The 27228-nt window shown below is 38.2% G+C and overlaps 2 protein-coding genes and 1 long non-coding RNA gene across 6 annotated transcripts in view; 1 reads left to right on the top strand and 2 right to left on the bottom strand.

The window, feature by feature from the left end:
• The window catches only part of LOC126858402 (uncharacterized), an 80591-nt gene that overhangs the window by 41337 nt on the left and 12026 nt on the right, over window positions 1-27228 (top strand). The gene's annotated exons all lie outside the window — the stretch shown is intronic.
• LOC126858375 (storkhead-box protein 2) overlaps window positions 1-27228 on the bottom strand; it is a 70402-nt gene that overhangs the window by 38903 nt on the left and 4271 nt on the right. Inside the window, exon 1 of one of the 4 annotated variants that reach the window (XM_050608635.1) lies at window positions 26281-26453. The exons of 2 other annotated variants lie outside the window; for them this stretch is intronic. The gene's annotated coding sequence lies outside the window, so the exon portion shown is untranslated. Of the gene's footprint in view, window positions 1-2654; window positions 2814-26280; window positions 26454-27228 lie in introns of those variants that run through there. One more of the 4 variants, XM_050608634.1, reaches the window with a different exon arrangement.
• The window catches only part of LOC126858392 (glycerophosphodiester phosphodiesterase 1-like), a 39773-nt gene continuing 26517 nt past the window's right edge, over window positions 13973-27228 (bottom strand). Inside the window, exon 6 of the transcript XR_007688671.1 lies at window positions 13973-13986. The gene's annotated coding sequence lies outside the window, so the exon portion shown is untranslated. The remainder of the gene's footprint in view (window positions 13987-27228) is intronic.

Here is a 27228-nt window from a genome sequence, read left to right as displayed (position 1 = left end):
CTAGGACATCCTGTTTTCAGTAATATTGGCGCAGCTTGGAATATTTCCAGTTTTAAATAAATGCTTGCGAGGCGATTTCTCGAGTAGCGTTGCCGGTAAATAAATAATTCTCATACCATCGAATAATAATGTCGAGCGACGATGACGAGCTTTTTCTCTCGCGCGCGATTCTCCGCGAGATGGAAAATATCACTGTGGAAAATCAGGTTTCGTAACGTGTTAACGAGCAACGAATATAAAGCAAAAAACTCAAGCGAGAGGTGACAAGGATAGTCGGCTGCGCGACTAAAGGATGTCAACCGCACTCAAGTGTGACTCGTACCGGTTCGCGACGAAGGTGGTTCAACTTGGTAGGATAAATTATACCGGACGTAAGGACGGTTGGAGTCCTTGGGATGGCGTAACTTTCCGCGATTGAAGAATCCCGCGGCGAATAATGATCGCGTCGACCAACTCGCGATAATAATTCCGTTAATAGGACTCATTGTCATAGAGAACGTGATACAAACGCGTAACCCCATGAAAATGTCATGAAAATAAATGCATAAGGTTTTATGGTTGAATATATTAAGGAATTATTTATTTTATATTCAAGTATCATTATTTAAAGAAAAATCATGACACATTTTAAAGGACCGATATCTCCGCGATAATAAAATTGCTTTAGTGATATATACACACGCATTATATAAAAAAAGAAGACTGTATAAAGAATATAAAAAAGACGCTTCTCCTCTTTTGATGCAGAAACATATCTTATTCATCTTGAGCTATACAAGATACAGATCGCGTGTGTGCACGTGCGAGTACAAGCAGCGGCAATATATATAATTTATATTGCAATTTAAATCAGGACGGCAGTTAACGCTCCGTTGTAATAGATAAGATGGTTAATTCGTTGAATAGCCAGTCCCATAATTGCAAAACATCGATCGGCGAAACTTTCACGCGGAATGGTGGTCTCTAATATATACAAGTGTATATACAAGCTTTTCCGAAGCGGTTTAATACGTATCGATCATGCTATTGCATATATATTACATCAAGCGCGAAATTAGACGCGCCGATGCGTTACTAAAAAAATGCATATGAATATGTTAAATGAATACACAAATCCACTGCGAAAGTTTTATTTTATTAAAAACGGTATTTAATTCAAGAATAATTAATAATATTTGTTTAATAATAAATCAATAATTAATTTTATTATTTATTTTATTTTTTAATTAATTTTATTTCAATTAATTAATTTTAAAAAATCTTATTTATTAATTAATAATTAATAATATTTGTTTAATAATAAATCAATAATTAATTTAATAATTTATTTGTCTATGTGTTTTCGTGTCGCCATGCAAACGTCTGTTAATTAATTTAAATAAAAGAGAAAGTGAGAATGGCGCGCACATTGTAATGAAGCCGTAATTTCGCGTAATAATTCGTCCGAAGGTAGCGTGGTCACGGAAACGTTACTTTCCATCGAATCTCTCAAAGATGCAGCGGAATCATTCCCGATAGACCCGACTTGATACCCCAAGGCAGTAAAACAATTACTTTGCGAGAACTACCGGAAACCTTAAAGCCACTACATGCGAACGATCAAATCATACCGATCATTAACCGACACTACATATTATAAGAGACATTCCGCGACGAAGAAAGTATGTATTCCTGCAAGAACGACTTTTACGGAGACATATCATGACGAGAAATCTTGAAAAGAATTGAAGATCATGCAAGGACGCGTACTCACATATATTATTAACGACAGAAGCGCGCATAGTACATCGTACGTACGATTCTAATTACGCTTTATCGTTCCCACCGCTTCTCTTTCTATCTGTAATAAAAACCCGGCAATGCATGCTTAATTGTTGGCACGTGGATCATTATCAACGATCCCTACACACGTACTTATCACGAAGATTTCATGATATGCGTTGTGTCATAAAACATCAATTTTCACATATATAAAAACATATAGGAGCTATTAAAATGATTAAATAACTGTAAGATAAATTAATCAGAAAATTAAAAGAGAAAATAAGTAAGAAAGAAAATTAATTAAAATAAAGATATTTTATTTAATATTTTTAAAAAATGCTTATATACAGGATGCTCCCGAATTAAATGGCCAAACTTGAAATATAAATGTAAGACCTCAAAATAAAAAAAAAAATTTCCTCCGCAAGCATACTCGCAAACGCTTTGTTTAAGAGATAGTGGCTTCTTAAGTTTAGAACTATAGGAATGGATAATGTCAAAATAATCTAGGTAGATTTATCCTCTTTTTTGCTTTATAGTAATCAAAATTTAATTATTAAATGTTTTGTTCAAAATAATGGCTTCCAGCCCGGAGACAAGCATTGCAACTATCGATGAAAGAACAGCTGATTGACATTGTGAATTTATAATTTCTTCGCTTGTAATATCCTTCGTTTTAATGAAGCCTTTGATTTACAAAATGAAAAAAGAAACGTTTCGATATTATCTATTCCTATAGTTCTGTAACTTAAGAAGTCAATGTCTTTTGAACGAAGTGTTTGCGAGCATATTTTCTGAAGAAAATTATTTTTGTTTTGAGATCCTAAATTCATATCTCAAGTTTGGCCATTTAACCCAGAAATACCCTGTATAATATTTTATATGCATACCTCTTTCACATGATAAAGTAAGATCCTTTTTCATCTCCTGCAGCTCGATCCGTATCCTCCCGTATCCTCCCGTATTCTCGATATTTTTCGTCGCGAAACGAGGAATGTGTCCCACTCCCCACTACGCCGCCCTTTCCATTGAGCCCGGAATGTAAACAATAGCGCGTGGTATGCGAGTTTATTATTGTATACATTTAATCTCCAAATCATAAAACTGTATTAATTTTATATTTAATATATACATATATAATTTCTCTTTATCGTAATGTATCGCGTTGATCAATCACGTAATAATCTTATTTTTAATATATATAACGCTGATTTTTTTCGTATAAATTTGGTGACTTTAAAATATTTTATTTTTTTTTATTTATCTCTATTTAGTGTTTGATTATACTTTTATCAATTTTATATAACCATTGCTTAATATTAGCAAATATTAAATTTTCGCTTCAAAAATGCTTCAATGAGAGATTAATAAACAGAGCTCTTCTTTGCGTAGACATATGCGTGACGTGTGGTATTGTGTGACAATCTAATAGACTCAGAAGCCAGTTTTCACTTTCCATCGACCTCGAGGTTGTGTGAACATGTGTCCACTCACGCAGCACTAACCGGTACAGTGTGCATCAATGCCGATATATGCTCGGCTATTATTTTCATTACTTGCCGTCAGGTTGATCGAACCACGACAGATCGAGTTGAAAGCCTATTTTTCCGCGGTCGCTCGAGGAGAGGAAAGTGCGGTCGTAGGAGGAAACCAATTTACTTGCATGTGGGTGTACATATATTAGTACGTTTGAATTAGTTGTATAACGAACAGCAAATAGTCATCGGAAATCCTTAACGACGAATAAATAAATATCACCATTGACTAACATCCTTGCTTTCAATGAATCACGAATAAAAAGAAATGTCTGAGGAGAAACGTGTGATTCATAATTTATAGATGTATAATTATATTTTTAAATTTCTTATAATTTATTATTCATGTTTCGGGAGAAGGGGAAAGGAAAATTCTAATAATTATTATAATTAAATATTAATCTTCCTATAAACCATGCTTTTCGAGGATAAATGGAAACGGAACGTTGCTAATTTCGTTGAGAATAAATTGAACGAGAATTCTCAGATCGTGTTATTTCCTGCGTGGAGAACACGCGTGATATTAACCGCGAATACATCCCTTCGTGGTCGTTTTTGGAAAGGAAAGCGTTAGTCGTAAGAGGAAACCGATCAGACGTTGAACGGGTGTTGCAAAACGAATAACGTGTGTCTTTGTTATAGGCGCTAGTCTAGCGTGATCATTAATATCTCACTGCTTCCAGACCCGCGATACCGAGCGACTGGACCAATTACCGTTATAGCACAAACACTGTTGATGCCGTTAGAAAATGATTTATCGCGAATTGTTCTCGGGCGCGGGATTTATTAGAGCAAGTCGCGAGCTTATTGAAAACTCCTTCGGGACTGGCGGCACGAAACGCCCTCGCACCTATTCGATTTCTGCCGACAACACAGGTATCTTTGTACGAAACGTGTCGCGATCGACTGACTGCACGTACGTACGTACGTGCCTTTACAGTGCCACAGTCAATTTATCTCAAAACATTTATTCTCTCTGCTTATATATCTCAAGCGGATCCGTGACGGTGCGGCGATAATCACGCTGGCGATAACGCCGATCAGTAAATGATATACCTTGAACTTGCACAAATTTTTTATTTCTTTATAATATTCGAGCAGCAAACGTTTTCAATTTTCTTAGCCTATTTACGGATTAAATTAGAAAGAAGTTAATTGGAAAAAAAAAAAAAAAAAACATTTGCTATATTTCAAAGGATATAGATACGGGATATTAATCTCGAAAATATAGCTAATGTGAAATTAGTTTATACGCGACCGGCACTCATACATTTCTTGCTATAAACACGGGTATTTATCACTCGGCTGTGCAAATTTACAGTTTTTATCCCTCTGCGAAACTCGTTTAGTCGAGCGTTAATAAATTACTTTCGATCGCCGCGTTACATTCGGCGCGGATATTTTACGAGCGATCGATGCTCAATATCGACGATCAAGCGAGTATTAGTTCTCGATTTTATCATGAACGAATATCCCACATAGTATAAGTATATAGCCGCACAAGAAACACTTCGTCCGATGCAATATATTAATTAATTAACAGTGACGACGTATAATTATGTGCTTGAAATTATCGTATCGGACAGCAGAACGTTCGATCTTGCAAGCGCGATAAATCTCGCGATACGCGAGCGCTAAACGCTTAACGATAAATTTCACGGCGCCGTACGGAAAATTAAGCGCTATTTGTTCAATCGATCGATCGCGCCAATCGATCAAGCGATCATACGTACGCGGACGATGTAAATTCGCGTTGCATCCGTCCATTACATTATCGGTGAACGAGCGTGATTAATCACGCGTGCATTGTATCCCGGGTCACCGCGCGTTGTGCGAAGAAAAAAAAAAAAAAGGCACAAGTTCCATTCCATTAATTTTTCACGTTCCGTTAAGTCTTCACTCTCTAAGCGAGGCGCGACTTAGCACGAGGCCGCAAATAAACGCGGAACACGCGAGTTTCTCGGTTAAAATCACTCTTCCTTTTCTTCTCTCTCGCGAGAAACAAGCGAGACCGCTCGTTTCCTGCGAGCAACGTAAGAACCGTCTCATCGAGAGCCTCCTCCTCGTTTTAAACATGAGCTAACTGCAAGCCGCAACCGGGGCGAGATCCTAATGACCGCGAGCCGCCTTCGCGCTACTGTTTTAGTGTATTATTGATCTAAAATATCTAAATATTGTCATGATCGTGACATTGTCTCTGTAATTCTATGCTCTGATCTGTCGGCGTGATGTAATGCCACAGTTACACGGCCGTTAGTCTAGCGTAACGTTATCGTGAACACGCAGAACGATGCTCGTTCTTCATCTTCTGGGGAGATCACTCATTGTATAAATCAGGAAAGCCGACGCGAGATTATTTCCGCCGCGGTAATAATGTCGATGATCGCACAAAAAATAATCGATATGTGTATCGTTACTCAGATAGAAACGATCTATTTTCCTCTTTATTTGACAAACACGAGGCTATCCTTTTGTCATCATTCTAGATAAATCTCGGCCTGTTTAGCGTTAATATTCCTCGCTCCACGACTTTATTTAAGGCCTGCCAACAGCCTTAGGGCGTAAACGGTGCTTTTATAAATCTTGCGAAACGTCTTGCTCAGAGATACGAGGGAAACACCCCTCGGCAGAAAATAAGGCGAGAAGCGAAGAGGGTTGAAAAGCCGAGACCCTCTTTAAGGGGTCTGCTCATCGCCGTACTGATCGTGATTAGCGTCCTTCCCTTAGTCGTCTAACTAAAGTTCCCGAGATTTCTATGATTCGAATCGATTAATCTGTCTCGTTACGGCTCGTATTCATGTGCAAGGATGAAACGACGTACGATAAAAGGTCAAACAGAATCTTACTTTCTACTTCATATGGCGATCTCACTTATAATCCGAATAATCTCTAAAGTCGCTTGTCAAGATGATACCGGACGTGTGCGCGTTCATAAAAAGAAAATCAGATTTAGACATGCTTTGCTCCGTCACTATTCACTCTGTTAAAGTGCTTCTGGATTGGATTATTATGTATCGTCAAAAACGCGGAATGATTTGTCAAGAAACGAGATGATAAAGAGACGATTGATTACTTCGAGTTATACGAATAATCGCGAAACGATTTCCCCATAAATGATCAAGCGATTAATTCATGATCGATGATTTGATTCGATCGTAAATTGAATAGATCTCTTTTCCAAAGTTTGTTTAATTAACCGGCATTCGTGTTGCCTGACCGATATCGAGAAAAAAAAAAATGAGGGAAAATAGATTTTTAAACCGTACGGCGAGAAGAATGATCATAAAATTCGCGTCAAAAATCCATCCGTCCGCGCATGTAGATGATGCACTTATCGGCCGGAAAAATGCAAATGTTCCCGGAAGTAGTGAAGATCCAGAAAAGATGATGCAGCTTGAATGACGGGGGTTCCGAAGGAGAATACGCGCGCATGAATATTACGCCGCTCTAGGCTTCGAATATGGTTGATCATAAGATAATATGTCACGAGAAGCTGAGTAAAAGATAGATTAACGAGAAAGATGTTTCGTTTAACACGCGGGATAACGTAAAAAATAAAAATAAAAAACTGCACGCAGTTTCGCGCGTCGATCGTAATGCAGTCCGTTGATCAAATGTCTGCAGATTATAGAATCAATGGATATATATATATATATATATATATATATATATATATATATATAATTGAAAGTATTAGATAGATTATTAATTATAAAATAATTAAATCTTTCATATAATTTATATGTCTCTGTCATACCTTATTTAATAAATTAAAAATAAAGTTGCGATGTAATTAAATCTATAAAATTATTAAATCTTGAAAATATTAAAAATGAAAGAAAATGGAAATTAATATAAAGATACAAATATTTTTTCGTACATTAACATACGCGCATTATTGAATGAGAGATTTGCGAGATACGTTTCGCACGCTTCTAGGGATCGATATATCAATGAAAATATTTCAACGTTGATAAGAGTACGACGAGAGTACGATGTTTAACCCTTTCGCTGCCGAAGACAGCTGTAGGCGCAAGGAAGACTCCATTCCTACATAACTTAAAGACGACTATGATCGCCCGAGTGGAACTGACGTTTCCTCGAGGCGTTCGTCCGAGTCGACAGTTAGAGTTTCCATTCCCGCGATCTACAACACATGCGATGACTACATACGCACTTTACCGGAAATTACACCAAAAAAATAATTGTTTCAATTAAATTTTATTGCATTGCTTATTTTGAGTCTCTTTTATTTAAATGAGACGAACATTACTTTGAACAAACTTAATCTACCATACTAAATAATTAAAAATTCTAGTTTCTATTTCAAGTATCTCGACCACAACATATTATATAATAATATTTAAATTAACCAACTAGGCAAGTCGCTAACTCAAACGTAGCATTACTTTACTGCTCGCATCGCGATGATACCGAACAATAGTATACATAGAATCGGTGGTTACCCTCTGCCGACAATCTCCAACCGCTCATCTTCGGCCGGAGTCCTCGCCGGCGAGCAACGCCAGTCCGAAAGGGAGAATTCCGGAGGAAGATGTACGAACGTATGCGCGTGCGATTCCACGACGGATTTTCGCTGGAGGGTTCGGGTGTGGTCGCGATCGTAGGATAATGCTCGCGAGGATATGAGGGAGGAGAGGATACACGAGAGAGGGAAGAGGCTCACTGAGGTTCCTCTCTTCTCGCGAGATCGATGCCCAAAGGCGAGACGCGTCCTCTTCCTCCTTCCTCTATCCATGCTACACATACACGCGCGTGTGCAGAAGGCGGCAGCTATCTTCAAAGAGAGGGAATCTTCTCTTTCCTAATATTTTTCCTCAGCTTTAACTAAGGCGGTTTTCTCTTTCTCTGTCTGTCCCGCGCACTCCCGCCCCTGTTATGTACAGGGTGTCCGAATAGTCGTCGAGGCATGCAAGCGATTGCGCAAGCGGTGGCAGAATAATGGTCCATTCAAATATTTTAAATTTTTCATTTCATCGCGTAGAGATTAGTAATTAATATATCAAAATACAAGTAAATAGGCGTTGAGCTTAATAAATTTTTTTAACATACGTTAAGTATATATTTTTTTTTTTTTTACAAAAATATCGTAATTATATTCTGCAAATTAAAGATTCAAAATTGTCTCGTGGAAGTCTCTCTAGTCTCTTTCCGGTGCAAACGTAAAATTGACATAAAATAGATTGGCGCACTGTTCTACTAGCAGCTATAAAGACATTGATAAAAAAAGTCACAAACAACGGTCGTAGAAAAATCGTGATAGCGCCGTACTGGAAGCGGCGCTTATATACGACACGGCAAGAAAGCCAAGTGGTTGAGCTCGTTACCGTTTCTTTGAACGGACGTGTTAAACGGCGGCTGTACATAATTGAATGGTCGCCTCTATTCAGGCTCGAGCATTGGAACCATCAATCGAGAAAGAAAGAGAGACTATACGCGCTTTTTGTCGCCGTTCTGGTAATTTGTTCGCAGACCGAAAAGAGAAGATCTTTTCCTCTCAATTCAACTCGCGGCAGCGAGAGCTAATATCTCAAGAGGAGAACAAACGATTCCTTCTCGTTACCGTTTATTATTACGAGTCTACGATGAGTATCACGTGCGAAAACTTTACGCGGAAATTATTTTTCATCAGTTAAAAACGAAGACTGCGACCGGGGAATAATTCTACTTGACCGATTTGATATTCGCATCTATTAGCGGACATCTCTTTTAGCTCGGAGCCTCTATAAAATAAAAAAAAAAAATTACAAAATCTGTTCTCAAACAATACATTGGCATGCTGGAACAGCATATGTGCGAGATATGTAGATAAGTATTACGGATAAAATCAGAGTGCCATTCGGATTTAATCGTATTACACAATTTCCCGTGAATGAAACTTGGCAACGATCTCTTTCATGCGTTGCATTACGTAAACGATACTCAAAGAACTAACGACAGCGAAAAAGAATTTAATTCGCATACATACTGATACCGGATCACAACCGCTCCTGCGATCGAATTCCGAATCGTTCGAATGGTATAACTCACGCCGCGATCCGATATCGGGTTCCTCCTCTTTCAACGAATGGATAATTCGATTTGGATCTCGATTTAAATCACGACGCATATGTTGCGCTCTGCCTTGATTACAGACCGCGCGGCGGATATGAGGGCGAAAGCGCGATAACGAAATGGAGTTCTACGTCGTCCTACGCGTGCTACGATCGTCTACAACGTGGCAGAATCGATCGGCACGTTTGACCTGCCATGCCGCCGCAAACGTGAATGATCGATTCTACGCGCGATATCCGCGCGCGGGATTGATACCGTTCCCCGAGAGCGATAGCGACCGGCCGTTTCCTCTCGCGGAGGTCGGTCCGCTTGATCTCGAACGTTATGCGGGGTAATTCATGACTTTCGTGCCGTGGCTCCGGGGGATGATGATTCCCGGACTCATCTCCCATGAAAAATCTCACATCGAAGCGTGATTTTCGCTTTGTATTCGTGAATATTTCTTTCAGCGATATAAAAACCTTGCTATTTTAATTTTACACTTGATTTCATTTAAATAATAATAATAACACATATCTAGAATTAAAATTATTTTACCAAAAGGATGAAAAATGTTTTGACATTTTTAATATAAAATAAAATATTAAAATATTATGAATCTTTAAATATACTTTACTGCAAAATTGATGACAGCAGATATTAATTTTTTTCGTATAATTAGTCATATAATGATAATAATTACATACTCTCTCTTCCGTCAGTATCGTAGGATATTTATTGTATTTTTTAGAAATAAAATTTCGCCTTTAACCCATAAAGAAGAATCCTTAGTGAAGCTGTGCTTGATACGCACAACATCCTACGATGAAACGAACAGTGATTAGCTGTTTTATCTCTTATCATGTATCATCATCGGATATGCGCGCGAGATAAGGCTGCACCAGCACAAGTGCGCGCGATCATTACTTTCCTCTATTTAACATTTAATATACATTCTATTTAGCGCTCTCAACGTGTTACTCTACGCCGCGGCCATTCGTGCAAAGACGCCCTCGATTCCGTACATCACCTCTCAAGCGCAATTATTATTATTTGCAAAAGCGACCGGCAACGATGTAAATTTATAAGTAAAAGTAACGACACGCGGCGGTCGTTTTCACAGAGATCCATGCATGCGCAGATGCTTTCGTATCGCGCAAATTTGATGTTTTTTAGCTCGCCGAGAGTGGAGTCGCGCGAAAGTGTGCACCGCGTGTATTTCTACCGTATAAGAGGGCGAGAGAGCAATAAGCAGAGCGATGACTAGCTAAGAGAGAGGACCACTGACGAGAGAGTGGTGATTGCTCCTGCAAATATCCACGTGTACGTGTTTGTGTGTGTGTGTGTATACACGTATATGCACATATCTTTAATCTTTCAACCACGTATACATATGTGTTCGTTACCCATTAATTCTATATCTGATACGCGATCCTACTTTTCTACGATACCGATTACGGAACAATATCTTCTCCGCTGAAATCGATTAACTTTCTGTCTAATGTCTATTAGATCTACATATTGAGATTACATTTATGCACACTTATACAATTGTAACAGATTGTAAGTAATTAAAAGAAATTATAGTTCCGCGTTGCTGCGTATATTTTATGTAGCTATATTAAATCTCTTAGGAAATGCGCGCGCGCGCGTGTGCGTGTGCGTGTGTGTGTGTGGTGTGTGACACATATAAAATAAGATTACAATAAATTCTATTTATTAAAAATTCCTTTTCATATAGTGGAACGAAATATTACGCTTATTCATTAACTAATTATTAATATTACATATTTTTTAATAAATAGAAAAAATAAAAAATGTGAAAGAGAGAGAGAGAGAGAGAGAGAGGGAGAGAGATTCATTCTAATATATACAAGTATATATCTACAAAAACATTTTTAGAAACAAATGTAGGTCTAACGGACACAGACAACAGCTGATAGATGAAGAGTTAAGCGTGCAGGTGCATTTACCATTTGAATAGAAGCAATTTCCCGATGTTAGAAAATTCGTTGAAGGTAAAAGGAAAGCCTCAATCAAAACGCCAGTCATCGTCAATCGTCAATGTCATCCGTTGGCCGACATTGTACGACATCGGCGTCATTGTTGTTCTCCTCAGCGTCGCGGCGCATTTACAGATTCCTCTCGCGAGATCCATTACTTTCTAACTGTCTCGACAGACACGCGACTTTATCTGAGTGTAGGAAGGAAAGCAGTAGTCCTCTCGTAATCATTTCTTCCACGTTTGCGCTACGAAGTCGCTCAATCGGAAATTAGATCGAGTCGTGGGCGACTCTTCCGGATAGTCCCTGCGGCGAGTCAAGCCAGCTTCCAGGAGGAGACATAAAAGGCACTCTCCAAGAAAGTTTAAACCTTGGCGTCGCCATAAGGCCAACGGGGACGGCCATATAAGCCCGCAACGTCTATCCACGTCTAATCTGTTCAGTCACGCGGCCGTCTGCGCAGTAATCATTTTATCGATGACCTCGAAAATTCGCAATTTATCGCCAATTATTTCTAAATATTTTGCATAATTCTAAATATAGTAGTGAGGAAATCATTTACAGACAAATCCTGCTCCTCCAATACTCAATTAAGCAATTGTGCAAAAAATAGAAACACTTAAATTCAAAAAATTAAAAAAAAAAAAAATATAAAATTAGAAAGAAGGATAAATAGATATAAAACGTAAAAATAGTTATATTAAAAACTATGTGGATGTGGAATAAAATATAAAATTATATACATAGCTATTTTTTAATATAAATTTTTTTTTTTTGGTATTCAAACCCTAATTTATTGAAAATTAATATTCGATGAATATTTACAGATATTATCCATGTCGCATTCATATCTTATATACGTTCAAAACAAGGCAAATCCACAATTTGTAAGATTTATTTTTAATATAAAATCGTCTACAAATTTAATTCATTTTTGCTCTAGATGCTTTAAAACGTGTTCATCTTTATAATAATTTCGCCAATTTAATTATAGATTAGTTATAATTATTAAAAATTTGTCGCTGAGAAAGTTTACACATATTGAAGATTAAAAAATAAAATCTCTTGCCTCGTGTATATATGTATTTTTACACACAATATATCTGCACAATTTTTTCTGAGGGCAAGACTAGCAATACCGGTCGATTAGCAGGACTTGATCGATGAGAATCCTGGCTGTTATACGATACTGTAAACTATCGCAGAAACTGGAAGTTTCACCCATTATGTATACCGCGCGTACTTCTCCCGCGATTAGGTTCCTCTCTAGGCGCCTCTCACCATCGCTCACAGCGACCTTCGAGGCCACGGTTGGCCAGTTCTGGCCTTGACAGCAGTTCGGGAGAGGGAATCTAAACAACAAATCGTAGCAATAGTAGCAGGAAAAGCGCTACGTTACTCAGTTGCATCGAGCTCTCTCTCTCTCTCTTTCTCTCTCCTCTACCGCAATCGAAATCCGAGCTGTCGACTTATGAATAGCGGATCGATCTCTACTCTCACATGTCGGCCGGTCCATTCTCACTGCCGGCTAACTGCACCAGCATCTCTCTTCTCGCCACGCCCCACTCTTCGAAATAATAGCTTGAACGAATCTTGCGAAAGTTTGACTTAAAATTCAAGGGAGACCACCATTTAAAATATCAAAATACATGAAAAGCCATAAATTTATTGGCCAAATTAAATATTACGAATGTATTAAATGAAAGATTAATTATATGATATCTTGATTTTGGAGTTTAATAATAGACTGCAATTTAGATGCAAATCGTAAAGCAATTTATTGCTTTCCTGGCAATATTTTATATCTGGTCTAAAAGAAATTTCAATAGTCTATAGAAGTTGAAACTTCTCTGTAAGAATTCCTGATAATATAAAGTCAAGCTATTTTTATATAGATACTTTATATGGAAATTGGATGAATCGGCCATAGTTACATCCATTCTTGATTCTCAAGCTTGCTTCGACACGCCAAAAAATGCGACGACGAAGAATGTTAATTAATGACGATTGGTGGGGGCTTGACCAAAAGCGGGCATGTGGCATAACGTATTACGTAAAGTGTTAACTGTCCGTAAAAGGATTTCGGCGAATTTGAATGACGATGCTATGCCGGGCGAAAAATATATACGAGAGAAGAAATTTCATGCACTTGCGAAATATTTCGATTTTCCGACCATGAGTGCGCAAATACTTTCTCAGTAATAATTTTATAATCAAGCTCCTTAATTAAATGAATAAAATATTATAAAGATGAACATGTCTTGAAGTATTTAGAGCAAAAACTGAATGAAGTTCGTATAAATCCGATTTTCTTTTTAAAAACGAATGTTACAAATTATGGACTTATTTTTAACGCTTCATATACGAGATGTAATTACGAGATTGATAATTTGCAATTTTTTTGCCAGCATCAATCGGCGGTCAAGAATAAGCGAAGGGATACCTTATAGGCGTCCCGTAAGGAGAAACGTCTCGTAAGGAGAAAGAGCCGGTTGAGAACCTTCGAGATTCAGGTTCTACACAGGGCGACCCGACCGCGGAGAGTCTTGGGTGGCATGAGAGTCGGTGGTCGCGCCCTGCGTTAATCCAACCTAACGTAGGCTAAGATCGACTCCTCTCGACTAGATTCTCTCCGCGCTCGAAACCGCATATCGGCAGCGGTCCATCGTGCACGAACCCTTAAGTACTCATGTATATCCGCCGGCTACTTACTCCGGCAACAATCCAAATCACCATCGACCGAGTCTATCTACCTATCTGAGAAATCGCGAAGGACAGGTACACTATTCAGATATACAAAAGGTCCAGACAAGAATATAGATTCGGAATTTAGCGGGATAAACGTCTTACAATACAAGATGTCGGCAAGATGTTTTGAAAGACACGTGTCAATTTTTCAGATTTTCTGTGGAAATATCTTTTGTGATGCTTGAATAGGCGATACTTTTGAAAAAAAAAAAAAAAGCAGTCGTTATATAGAAGTGCATGTTTTAGACATCGGCTTAACCGATATCGTAAGATAACATCGTCACATTTAGCGACGAAGAAAAATTATCTCATATGCGCAGAAGGAAGTCGCTGATGATGAAGGCAACCTCGTTTGCCCAATTTCTCTCGAACGCGGCCGCCACGTGAAAAGTAAAATTTCACCTGCCCGACTTAAGTGTCATAGCGTAAAACGTGCAGTTATTGACCGCTTAAGGAACGCGTGTGCTGCTCATTGACGAACAGTTAACAGGTGATCTGTCGAATATAACGTCGCGAGAGATGAGGAGAGATCTTCATTGCTAATATTATATGTAAATTTTATATATAAAAACAAAATTTTTAATCGAATTTTTGTTATTATATTATTACTATTTTATTATATTATTTTATTTGAAATTAAATGAAAACATTATTTCTGACGGCTTGCAAATAACGCGACGTTTACCGAGCAAATATCTTTCTTCGGATTCAGTCTCTGCTTCGTGGTTCACTGTGAAGCATCAATTTGGCGTTTAATCGATTTTCCACGGCATCCTCTACGCCGTCACGATCATAGGACGCGATCGCAAGACCACGATAAAGCCACGAGAAGAGAACTTCATCTCGACGAAACAGCACGCGGATAGATTTATTCATCAGAATCTCTTGTCCGCCGAGAAATGATGATATACGTCGGTCAAATTAATCGCGGTAATAATGATTATCGTAGCCGGATTTCTCGTTATCGATCGACCGCAAAAATCGATTCGATTCGCGATTCCGCGATAAGAACGGTGTCGATAATTCCTTCATTGTGTGTCAGTGGCACAAAAGTCACTGGTCATCGTTCGAGAATCGTGCTCTCACGTAATCGTCTATCGATATTGAAATCTACTAGATGAATATTCGGGAAATTATAAAATAAAAATCGGTAAACGCGATCTGACACGATCGAACTGTCACGTTCAATCCCGAAAACGGCAAGCGGGTTAATGAGTTATGAAGCGCGATTTGCATACGACCGAGATGCGGGACCACCTGGTGGTTCATAGGACTTCATTCCGGACCAGTCGTGGACGCGATTCTTTGCGATTCGTAGATGCGATCTGGTCCCGAAGACGGATGCTGTGCCATGCTCGAACCTGTCGAGTGTTGTGTTGTGGCAGGCAATGTTCGTTTTATACGCTACAAGAAATGTGATCGTGGTGTTTCTAACATCATGTACCTAATAGATATACATCTGATGGATGTGTATCTGGGTTAAAACTTTTTTATGAATTTAGAAGTCAAATTATCCTCTAACTCTTCTATGTTAGATTACTTTAAATGGATATAATCTACTTAAACTCTAATCTATACATAATCTCTCTCCCCTTCTCCCTCTTTCTCTCTAAATTAATTTCCAAATGCTAATATAAAAAAAAAATTAATTATTTTTAGAAGTACAAAATTAATTGTTTGAAATGTTTAGAAAATGTTAGTTTATCACGTTGCATGCGGATAAACCTTAAAAATATTTTCGTATTTCTTCTCATGATTAACACACACACACGTCACTTACATATTAAATGTTTAATTTCGACGAAGTAAAAATTATTTATTATCCTTCGCATAGTAACTTGTATTTTAATATAATTCGTGTTGCGACGTCACCGGATCGTGGAAGCAACGCGTAATGCCATATGCAACGTAATTAGCCAGTCAGTATTTATGTATTCTCGCGTCTCGTTATTCTTTAAATAACGCAATAAGCAACTGCACGTAGAACCGTTTCCCTCGTAAAAGCGTTTTGTTCATTCGGGCATCGTTAGTATTTAAGTAATTGGTCGTAAGACGCTCGTGACAAACGCATGCACGGTGATTCTCTCAACTAACGGGATAGACAATCCGCCGATGAGAAATCCTACGTCGCGTCACAGCAACTGTTCTTTCGCGTTTTTTAAAGTCGCAAAAAAAATTAACGAGTTATTTGAGATATTAAAAAGTCTGATCCGATTTCTCTCTGCTAAGAATATATTACATAATTAAATGTAACATATAAAACAATATTATCTTTTAATATAACTGTTTTTAATATATCTGTCAGATATTAATGCAATAATAATATTTAATATATAATGATAATTATTATCCCTCTCTCTCTCTCATAATTCATTATTTAAAAAAATAATTATATAATTATATATAAAATTTATAATTATATATAAAATTTTAAAAAGAAATAATTACACGTGAGTTACGGGATTGTGTGAGCTAGTAACAATTAAATTCGCGATTGTCGCGCACGATCGAATCAATCGATCGGTGCGTCGCGATGCAATTAAGTAAATCGTGTCCCAGATCTTAAACGACGATCATGTGTATATACTATCAAAAGTAACACTGGCTGGTAGACTGACGTGACATTTGACCTCGTGCTTACGGTATCGCTCAACCTTTTTCATGCTCAACAAAGAGATCGTTGTCCTCTCATCCGCGAGCGCGAGGAAGGGTAGGATCTCTCGACCTACGACGTGAGACTCTCGTATCGAAATTCAAGAAGACGTTGACAGACCGCCACGTGGGAACCAGAACGGCGCGTCATGGTACACTCCATATAAATATCGCTACTATATACTGCATAGTTTTATTTCGAAGTGAATCTATTTCGTAGTAAAGGATATAAGAATATTTCTTTCAAGTATAATACTGTTTTCAATAATAATATTTTCCTTTCTTTAAATACTTGTAACTTACTTCCTCTTTTCTCTCTCTCTCTCCTTTATATATATTTCTCTGCTTAACTTAATATCGCTTTCGATGTACACTTGACGAGAAAGAATTAACTTTGTAACGGATCAACTTCCGTCGTTGCCAATCAGAACTCTTTCCTGCTTGCAAACATAAACAAAATCTATGACGATAGTGGCGATAGTACACGTGTGGGAATCGGGATGGAAATAACGGCGCGATATGTGCATGATCGCCGGTAGCAATACATGCATATGCAAATGTTCGCTTGCAATCGTTTACATATGCAAAATATATATACAATAACGAAGAATTCGAGACTGCGGAAAATCTACATCTCAAAGATGAAAAAATCTAATATATCTTTGTATAGTTGCTACATACAGTCGGAGACTTTTATATTTCCAAAGAAGCAATACTTCTAAATACAAACTTTACAATTCCAAACGTCAAAGTCCAAAGACTAAATAATTCAAAAAATCAAAGAAATCCAAAAATTAAAAAACAATTCATAACTCCAGATAGCTTTAAAAATCGTACAATTTCAGGATTAAAAAATTCAGGAGTTCTACAATTACGCGAATAATTGTCATGATTTCCGGATGTATGACAACCGCATGAGGAGATCAGAGAAGGGAGGGAAAAAGGAATATCATTATGTCGGATCCGTCGCCGATTTATCGTCGGTAGCACGAAATTCAGTCTGTCGTAACGGATCCGACACGGAAATCGAGGAATATACACGAGCGAGCACGGCACGCATAGACCGATATTTCGTCGCGTGTAGATGCACGATGCCCTCGGAATATGCAGGTTGTATGGCTACACGATACGTGATACGCGCGTAATACGTGCGCACCCGTATACCGTATACGCAGCAGAGAAAACACTATCGAGGAATCTCTCCGTGCAGACGCGGCGGAGGTCTCGGCAGGACCGTTAGGAGGCTTCAAGGATATCCTGCGTCTGGCGCTGGTGATCAGCAAGAATTATTTTACGCGGGAAGGGAAAGAATTAAGAATCATCAAAGATCGCTCTCGGAAGCGCCAAATATGTCTTTCCGAAAAAAAGCAAAATAAGGAAAAAAAATAAACAATATTTTTGATTTTTAAAGTGTGTAAAAAGAGAAGAGAGATAATTATATGCATATTTAATATATTTTAATACGTCTAATATATGTAACAATTTTGCATTTTATATAATTAACTTACTCGGACATAAATTAAAAAATATCTAATTTAAGTTAAAAATAAATTTTATTTTATGTATAAATGACTATCTGATTGAAAAACATTGTGTAAATCCACGAAATAAATATATGCATTAATAAATATATATATTTATATATTTATTACTGTATATATTTATTTATTATTAATGTATTATTTATAATAAGTAATTATTAATATATTTATATAATTAATATATTTATACATATATTAATATATTTATACATATTACTAATATATTTGTATATTTATTAATGTATATATTTATTTCGTGGATTTACACAATGTTTATTGTGTGTATATATTGGCAATCATCTTTTATCATAGAAGATTTCGATTTAACGGGACGTAGAATTTTCAAATGATCGTGAATCGTGTGTGAATAAAAGCTGTAGATCGCGAGCGCGAGTTACGAATAATAGTATACGAATTTCACGGATCAGCAAGGCGTAATGAAAAAAAATCGCAAATCGTTAAAGTTTTATTAGTACATTGTCATAGCTACGCTGCCGATGCCGGTGAGAAGCCGAAGCCAAGCTGATCGCCGAGAGGCAATGATTGAAGAGCGGCTTATGTGGCCTACTGGCCCAGTAAGGGGGCTCGGCGTGTCGCCCATCGCGTACTTGACGCCAATCGGCCAATATTCCCTTGCACCCGAGGCTCATTACCGCCTCTCGTAATTAAGCCTCGATCGAGGGTAAGCGAGTCTCCGCGCGCCAAGTATCACGCGGAACGAATTCGACTTTAGGATTTCGGAGCGGAAGGTAGCGGCGGCGCGATACAAAGAAAAGCGCTGGATGACTGCGCGATTAATAACGCTAGATAAAGCGTCGCTAAATTACGCTCGGGTCGCGACGTTGGACGTTAGGAGGACGAATCATCGGCTATTAATCGACGCCAGTCGCTTTAATGGCGTACGATTTGGCGCAACCACGTGCTCCAAAAATGCGATACTTTCCAGCGATACTGTGTCGCTCGAATGAGATTAAAGTTCTATCATATTGAAACAATGATAATCCAAGATATTGTAATGCAACCGCCGCTTGCACGGAGTTTTATGTAATTAGTGTGAACGAATGAAGTGTCAGCGATAGAGTGTAAACACAATAGAGTGTAAACACAAAAAGGACGGTGGGAGTGTTGAAATAACTGGATCGTTAGTAAAATCAAACAAGAGTACTATTTTCGGAATACTATTTTCAGACGAATCACATATGCTAAGTGAGTATGCTAAGATATGCATCGTGCTACTTGTATCTCATTTATTCGACTTTAAACAAGCCAACTCCGCTACGTCGAAATTACACCTATCAATAGAGAGTTTATGTTTCTGGAGAGATCCACAAATAATTATACCGTTTTCTAGTATTGGTAATATGAATTTTCTCTGTAAGAATAATGCTAGATCTTACGCGAGATCGATAATAATGAGGCTTAAATATGGAAAACACTGCATTTATAGTTCTCATTTTAATTTCATTAAAAAAATATTTTCTCTCTCTCTCCTATAATATAATAATTATATATTATTTCTTACTTATATTGTTGCATCTATATATTATATATTTTTTTTATTATTTCGATATATCATTGTAAACACGCATTATTTATTCGATTGTCAAAAATTTCTCCGGTAGTTCTTCGGCAATAATCCCGAGCGTGCTTTCCAATTATTACATCGAAACTATTCTAAAACAGCTCAGCAATTATTTGGGCCCGTTCCAATCAACGAACGAGCGGGGGATCGGGCGCTCCGTTTTGTCCGGAACGGAGAGAAAGCTGGAAATTCGAGAGCTCACTTCTCTCAGAAATCTATCGCCTCATACGTGCGAACATTGCGGCGTCGGCGGCGGCGGCGGTGACGTCAAAGTAAATTACATGCGAAGTAGAGATCGCGCACGGTAACGGCGGCAGCACACGCGCGAGCGGTATCGCACCAGCGTGTGTGCCCGTTCTATTCTCTCACTCTTACTTTTCATTGCGCGAAACCGGATTTTGAAACTGGGACTATAGCCGTGCGCTTCGCGGACGATGCATAAATTGGCGAGAGCGGAATGAGAAACAACGTCCCGCAGCTCCGAGCTCTCATCGCATTAACCACGCCGCTCCGTACGGCTCTCCACGCTGTCGTTTGAAGGATGATCGGTGCTCTCTAGGCGTGGTTATCGCAGTTCACGGGGGCTAACGCGCCGCCGCCAGAGTCAACGGCGTTCTCGCCATCCCGAGTGCCGACGTACGAGATCGTGAGATTCGTCGTCTACAGTAAATATGCCTCTCGTATATCCTGGTCAACAACGGAAACGTTCTCACGGTGAAATTACTTTCTAGATACTGCCGCGAACACGATCTATTGTTAATAACTGTTTTGATATTAAATTTTCGCCTGGAACATGAGCGATATCATATTTAATTCGACGATAATAGAGTCTCTCATTAAAAGAATGATCGATTGTACGGTTGATTATCGAGGAGAAATTCTACGATTTTTTTCAAGGCCTCGAGAGACTTCAAAAATATCAAAATTTAAACTTAAAATCGAAATATCGGATTCCTAGATTTCAAAAAAAATCTTCCAAAATTGCCCGATTTAAATTTTTCGACATTTCGCTAATGAATTTTCTTAGAGCCTTTATAATTCGGGGAAGAGATTCAAAGATCCAATCAAATATAAAAAAAAATCACTCTCGTTTGATATAAATGTATTCTCGGCATATCTTTAATCTTATACATTTTTCCTTATTTTTCATTACTGCTGATATCAACATTCGCGACTGTGAAACAATACATAAATCTGGCAAAACCGCTTATAAAATTTCGGAGCATGATTTGTGGCAATCTTAACCGCGACTCGCGTAGAAAGTTAGGCGAGAAACGATTTATACTTCGTTACACGAAAATTCCCCGTGACGTTCATTCATTTCGACGAGTTTCCTCGTGCGCGATTCGATCTATCCACCCGCTTGTTATTATCTATTTCTGAAACGCGTTACGCGTCGTCAGCCGAACGTTGAGGAGGAAACGTACAAGGTGCGTACGTTTAATAAGGAGATATGCCATAAAGCCGCCGTATCCGACGCTAAACGACTCGTAAATATCCTCGCGAAATACAACGCCGCCCGCAGTGTTATGGTAATTCGCAAGCAAGTGATTCACGCGCCGCATAGAACGACAACCTTTGACAAATTTACAACTATCGCCGGAAATCGTCACTATACAACTGTATACGCGAATTGGATGTTACGTTTGAAGACAAAAAAAAAATCTGTACGATATTTTGATCAAAGAAATTCTATTTTACAAGAGTAAAAGGTAGAGCGTTCGGTCTGGTTTGGTCGAGGTCTAAGATAAGAGAGACTATATTGAGAGACAATATTGATTCCTAGGTATTTCTGCGCTTATCTCATCGCTGAGGATGTAAAAGCAAATCGAACACGAGAATAAGAATATATCGCGAGTTTCTCCCGACAACGATACACGATTTGTCACTTAAGTGTCGCTCGCACAAAGCAAGCGATTTGACTTACAAGAGAAGATTCATTTTGCACGTGAAGTTGCACTGGCCGCAGGGCCAGCTTCCCGCTTTTCAAGCGGAGGATGATCGTGACGAAGGGCGTGGGAACGTCATTAACCCTTTCCTTGTGCGGCACGACGCGGTGTACGAGAATCTCGCGAGTGAGATTTTCGAGCGGGACGGCAAGGGGTTGCGTGAAATTTATGATAGATAACATCTTCCCTCGGACTTATTTAGTTTTGGCTCTTGATTCTCTATACAATCGCAATAACGTGGCACAAAATGATACATTCGAAAAAATATTAAAAATGGTTATTATATTTTCAGGATTTATTATGTGTTCATTTTTAATTTCACGTGTCTATATACATAAATTATATAAATAGGTGCAAACGAGAATTAAAAATTAAATGGAATATAATGAAGTGTTAAACTAACTGAAGAATTAAATTACACATTGTATATGTTGCTTTTATAAATATAAAAAAAAAAAAGATATCAGTGAAGTCAGATGTTTCGAAAATTCTATATAATTAGAGAAAATAATAATCGTACACCCTGTGGTTACGATCATTCTTATCCCAGAACGCGCGCGCACACATCCTAGGGCTAATATTACCCTTCAACCGGTAACGTCCATTTCTTAGTCTCGCGTACGTTCTGCATTCTGGCTACTCCGGGCAACCTTTATAATTACGTTGGTAAACTACGTAATTTTACTGGTGAATTCTTTAGTTCATCGTCTATAATCACATAACAATTTACATGAAAAGTCTAATGACATGTATACGTGTAAGCGTAAATAATACAGTGTTATGGATCCGCGGATGCATGTTAAATCTCATTGTAAGTAAAGAGATTTGCGCAGACTCGCTAATAATAACATATAAAATAGTGATGATTGTTGAAATATTTCGCTACTGATTCTAAGATTAATTGAAATTTTTCGTGCATGCAGACATGAATTTAAATAATAGCGATGAAGCTTTTCTCCGCAAATATTGTTCCAAACCCAAAAAAAAAAAAAAAAAAAAAGTTCCAAATAATATTTTAACACAGAGATATTCCTACACACTTTGTATAATTTCTAATACGATTTTGTGGAACAGCGAATCTTTTAGATTATGATTTTGATCCAATCAGAATGAAATATTATATCCCGCTGAATTATCGAATAATTTATTGTCATTCGCACTTACGCTGGTCACGCTCATTAACGTTGCACATAATAAGAATTCCTTCCCGTTATGAGGTTCGAAAGTCTTTAGCCCGCAAACGCCGAGTGCCCTATACACATTGGAAGCCAAAGACAGCGAGATAACTCATACTTTCCATAGTTTCCAGGCACGCAGAACGAACGCGATGCGAAAAGCGCTTTTCCGTCCAAGACAAGATTGCAAGTGAGCACGTGTTTTCCAGCTTGACGTACGATCGATAAAGTAATGACGCACTCGAGAAAGTTACCAAGTTGCAAGTTGCCGTGTAAATTTAGCAAATTCGTTATCACGGTGAGAATTAGCCATAGACCAACACCCTTGCCAATTGCATTCGGATCTTTTCATACTATTCGTAAAGTTGACATTCATAGCCATGCAATGCAATGCAATGTAAAATTTCTCTTAATAATAGGCGATATTTCGGAGCGAATAATTAGAAAACTGTCTAACTTGTTATCTGTAATTATCATTAACTACATTTCCAATATTATGAAAGTCGTATTTCATTGTTTCAAGTATAAAGTGAGATAATTGAAGATGATAAGGATTTCGCGCTGAAGATTTACAAATGTATACAAAAGCAAAATCGCGTGCTTCGCGCGATTTCTGATCTCGAAAGCGCGTCGACGCGCATGAAAGCCGCGCTCTTGCATCCAGGTGAGAGAAATAATGATAAAGAGTGGGCGGTGGATTATGCCATTACTAGCTCGTAAAATAGTTTGTAGGTGGCTTGGCGACGGGAATTGCGCGCATCGTAAACGAAGACATACGGCACGCAGAAGCCTCGTTCCACTTTTACACGTCGCCAGCGATTCCGTAAGCGCAAAGAGACATAAAGCAAGAGAGGAACGCTTACGGCGATCCAATCGCTCGTCTATAAAACGAGAATCGTATGTGCGCGGCACTTGTGAACCATAATGAAATACGTGATCTCTATCGCAGAGAAACTTCTGGCGCGAGGGAGACTCCTTTTAATTGAAACTTTCAAATCCATCCGAATCGCGCGCGCGCGAGCGCGCGTTTGTCAATTTCGCAGGTGGCCTTTTCATGCAAAGCTTCCGCCGCGGTGAGTGGGAGAGACTGATTACTGTCATTACGTGGCTCGTAGATTGAAAATTTATCTCGCATTTCCTCGCGAGAGCCAAAGCGGACACGGTAAATAACGGGCGATAAAGGCGAGCGAGCGTGATTTGCGTTATGGTAAATGCATCGACACGCATGTGTGTTTACGCACCGTGCGCATTTGTAGAATTTAATTTCAAGTGCCGTAAAGCAGTCAGACATCTAGAGCATTCTAATTTCGTCCCATGGTACCTGAGCAATATATAGTATCTGCCGGTCTATGATCGATTAACAGATTCACGAGCGGGTCATATACGCATTAATTAAAATCATTTTCACCGTTTGCCAATAGGACGTTGTGCGTTAATAAAATCGATATGAACGACGGTATCGAATCGTCGCGAATGTCTTCGCTTTTCCAGCCGGCGATTTGCACGCCGCTGCCGATATAATTATTTCTAATCGGTTTAGAAAATGCGCGATTACAGAGTCTGCGAGATGAATGGCCGATCTGCTTACTATCTTGCTCTTCGTTTTTGTAAAATGATTCACGGATATGAGTGCTCTTTTCTGAATAGCATTATTGAAATCGCGGAAAAAGAAAATACATAGATCCTAATACACATATAATTTTACTCTTATTAAATTTATATTTTGCAAAATATTCAGTACATTTTAAATTTAAAAAGAAAATCAATTATGTCAAATAATCGATTCGATATATCGAGTCCCTAAATTAATACTGTCATGTAATCTGTAAAAATTATTTTACTCAACACATGAAATTAATCAATCTTTAGAAAAATTGATAAAACATTATGTGTACTTTTTTCATAGATCGCTTCAAATTTCGTGCTTATATAATCTTACGTTTCTTTTCCATGTATACTTCGGCGTATATCAGCATGTCGGAAACGATCTCTAATTAACGGCATCGCAAGCCCGAGGTCAAACGTGTGTGTCACATTGCATTAGCAGATCCTAAGATCCGACGACGAGTCTCTGCGTGCTTTTACTTCCGGTCGCGTCGCGGATTTTTTTTCTTCCACGCTCTCTCTCTTTCTTTCTTTCTTGTTTGAACGGGAGTCGCGCGAGTCGATTAATTAAGTCCAGCGATCTGACGGGCGTGCATTGACTTATAGTACGACGTCCTTACTTTTCCAGCCTACGGGCTGGCGTCGACGCAATTATTTCTAATCACTTTAGAAAATTCGCCGCGCGTGGTCGATCGACAACCAATGTGTGTGCCATCTTTCTAGGCTGTCCGATCTCCGCTTTCTGACTGCGCGTCAGAGTTTCCTCGCCGCTTGTCCGTATATAAGCTGCTTGACCATAAACGGCTGATGTGTCTTTCGCCGACGAGAGCGACGATTGCACGAGTCTTTACAAGATTTTGTGTGTATAAAAGATTAGTTTGGATTATGAGATTGTATAGAGCTAAGTCGAGTAAGAGACAGCTATAACTCTTATATCTGTTTAAAATAATATTTTTATTCCTATGATATAGTATATCGATGTATGTGAGGCTGAGTACTTATATCTACGAGAGAGAAAAAAAAATGTAATTTCTACTTATTGAATTTATCGGCAAAAACTTTGATTTATTACGCTTAAAAGTTTCAATTATAAGAGTAAAACGCGACGCGTACGATGCTGGAGGCTACTCCCTCGTTAATCGAATGATCAGCTAGATAACCGATGATAAGTGAGCGGTTATCGTCGATGATTGTTCTTCTTCCTACGGTTTTATTTTTCTCGCGGAATCTAGCGTAGGAGAAATTATCCGTATGCGCGCGTACTTCGAAAAGCCGACCGACACGATCGTTCTCTCATTAGCCTCGTTACCACTGAGAATGGGTCGAGGAACTCTCTTTCCCTCGGCCCACACGTCATTGTAAGGTCAGCGAACGGGTGTTGCGTGACGGTGGATGAAGATTTTTGGAGAATATTATATAAAAATGAGCAATACGCACTTACGAAATCGAAGAAATTCGTCTCGTACACATGGCTGAGAATTCACATAAAACAGATCTTACATTTCCATTTCAATTAACATTAATTATCATGACGTCGTCCAGCGTGAATCTTTCGAAATATCGATTTCACCAATTAAATTTTTTAAATTTCGAAATGTATATTGCGCGCTAAGTGTGGAATGACTTTGCACGCGGCAGGGTGGAAGGGTGAAACTGCTAAATAGACACGCACACATGAGTAATTTTCTCCTTTACCGTCTCTCCACCACGTAACGCTCTTGGAAAGGATCTATCGATCAATTACGAGCTCGATACACACGTCGGCTGCGCCCGTAAAATGGGCTTTTACCGTCCAACTTTCCTTCGGGATATATGAAAGATCCTCACATCTCCGAGTAAGAGTACTGTTAAAGGTCGACTATAAATAAACCGAGAATACGGCGAACGTAACTGCGTGTGCGAACGCGCGACAAGAACTAATCATTCGTGAAGGTCGCACGCTGGAGAATCGCGCGTCTCGTCATGTTTATATCGGAGATAATCAGATGTCGTATCGAAAAAAAAAAAAAAATATCTTGTTTGACGCTTTTAAGTCTCGAAAAAGTGCTCATGCTTTTGTCAGATGTAATATATTTATAAGTGAAATAAAATAAATCTATTTAAGAAGTGCGGTTAAATTCAACGCGATATTATTAATGGCGTATATTTCCACAAAACATCACTTGGGCAATAAATAACGCGATCGCAACTTTGTTTCATCAATCATATCTATAATTTAGCTTACAACGTGATACGAGTTGTTCGATTAATTGCGTGAAAATTTTCTAATTATCATAAAACTTTTATAATTTTTTTTATAATTACTTTGAAATATGATGTGTTCTGACAGTTCATACAAATAATTTTATAATTCTTTCTACAAAATAATTTTTATATTACAGCAGTCAAATTATTATATTATTTTCATTTATTTAATTCTGATAAGACAGTATTTTCAAAAGAAAATGAAAGCTCAAAACAACGAAAATAAACTGTGAAAACAAACTTTCGAACGTCTTTATGTAAACACTACATATATTTGTAGCGTTCGTAGATCACATAGGCACTTTTGCTTACATTTTTAACATGAACATTCAGAATCAGTTTAGTTCACGACAAATAAGCTAATGCTGTTTATTAG

The sequence above is a fragment of the Cataglyphis hispanica genome, chromosome 25, assembly GCF_021464435.1.
Source record: "Cataglyphis hispanica isolate Lineage 1 chromosome 25, ULB_Chis1_1.0, whole genome shotgun sequence".
NCBI classification, from domain to species: Eukaryota; Metazoa; Arthropoda; class Insecta; order Hymenoptera; family Formicidae; genus Cataglyphis; species Cataglyphis hispanica.
Note: the sequence above shows the minus strand (reverse complement) of the source record. Positions and strands in the feature narration are given on the sequence as shown.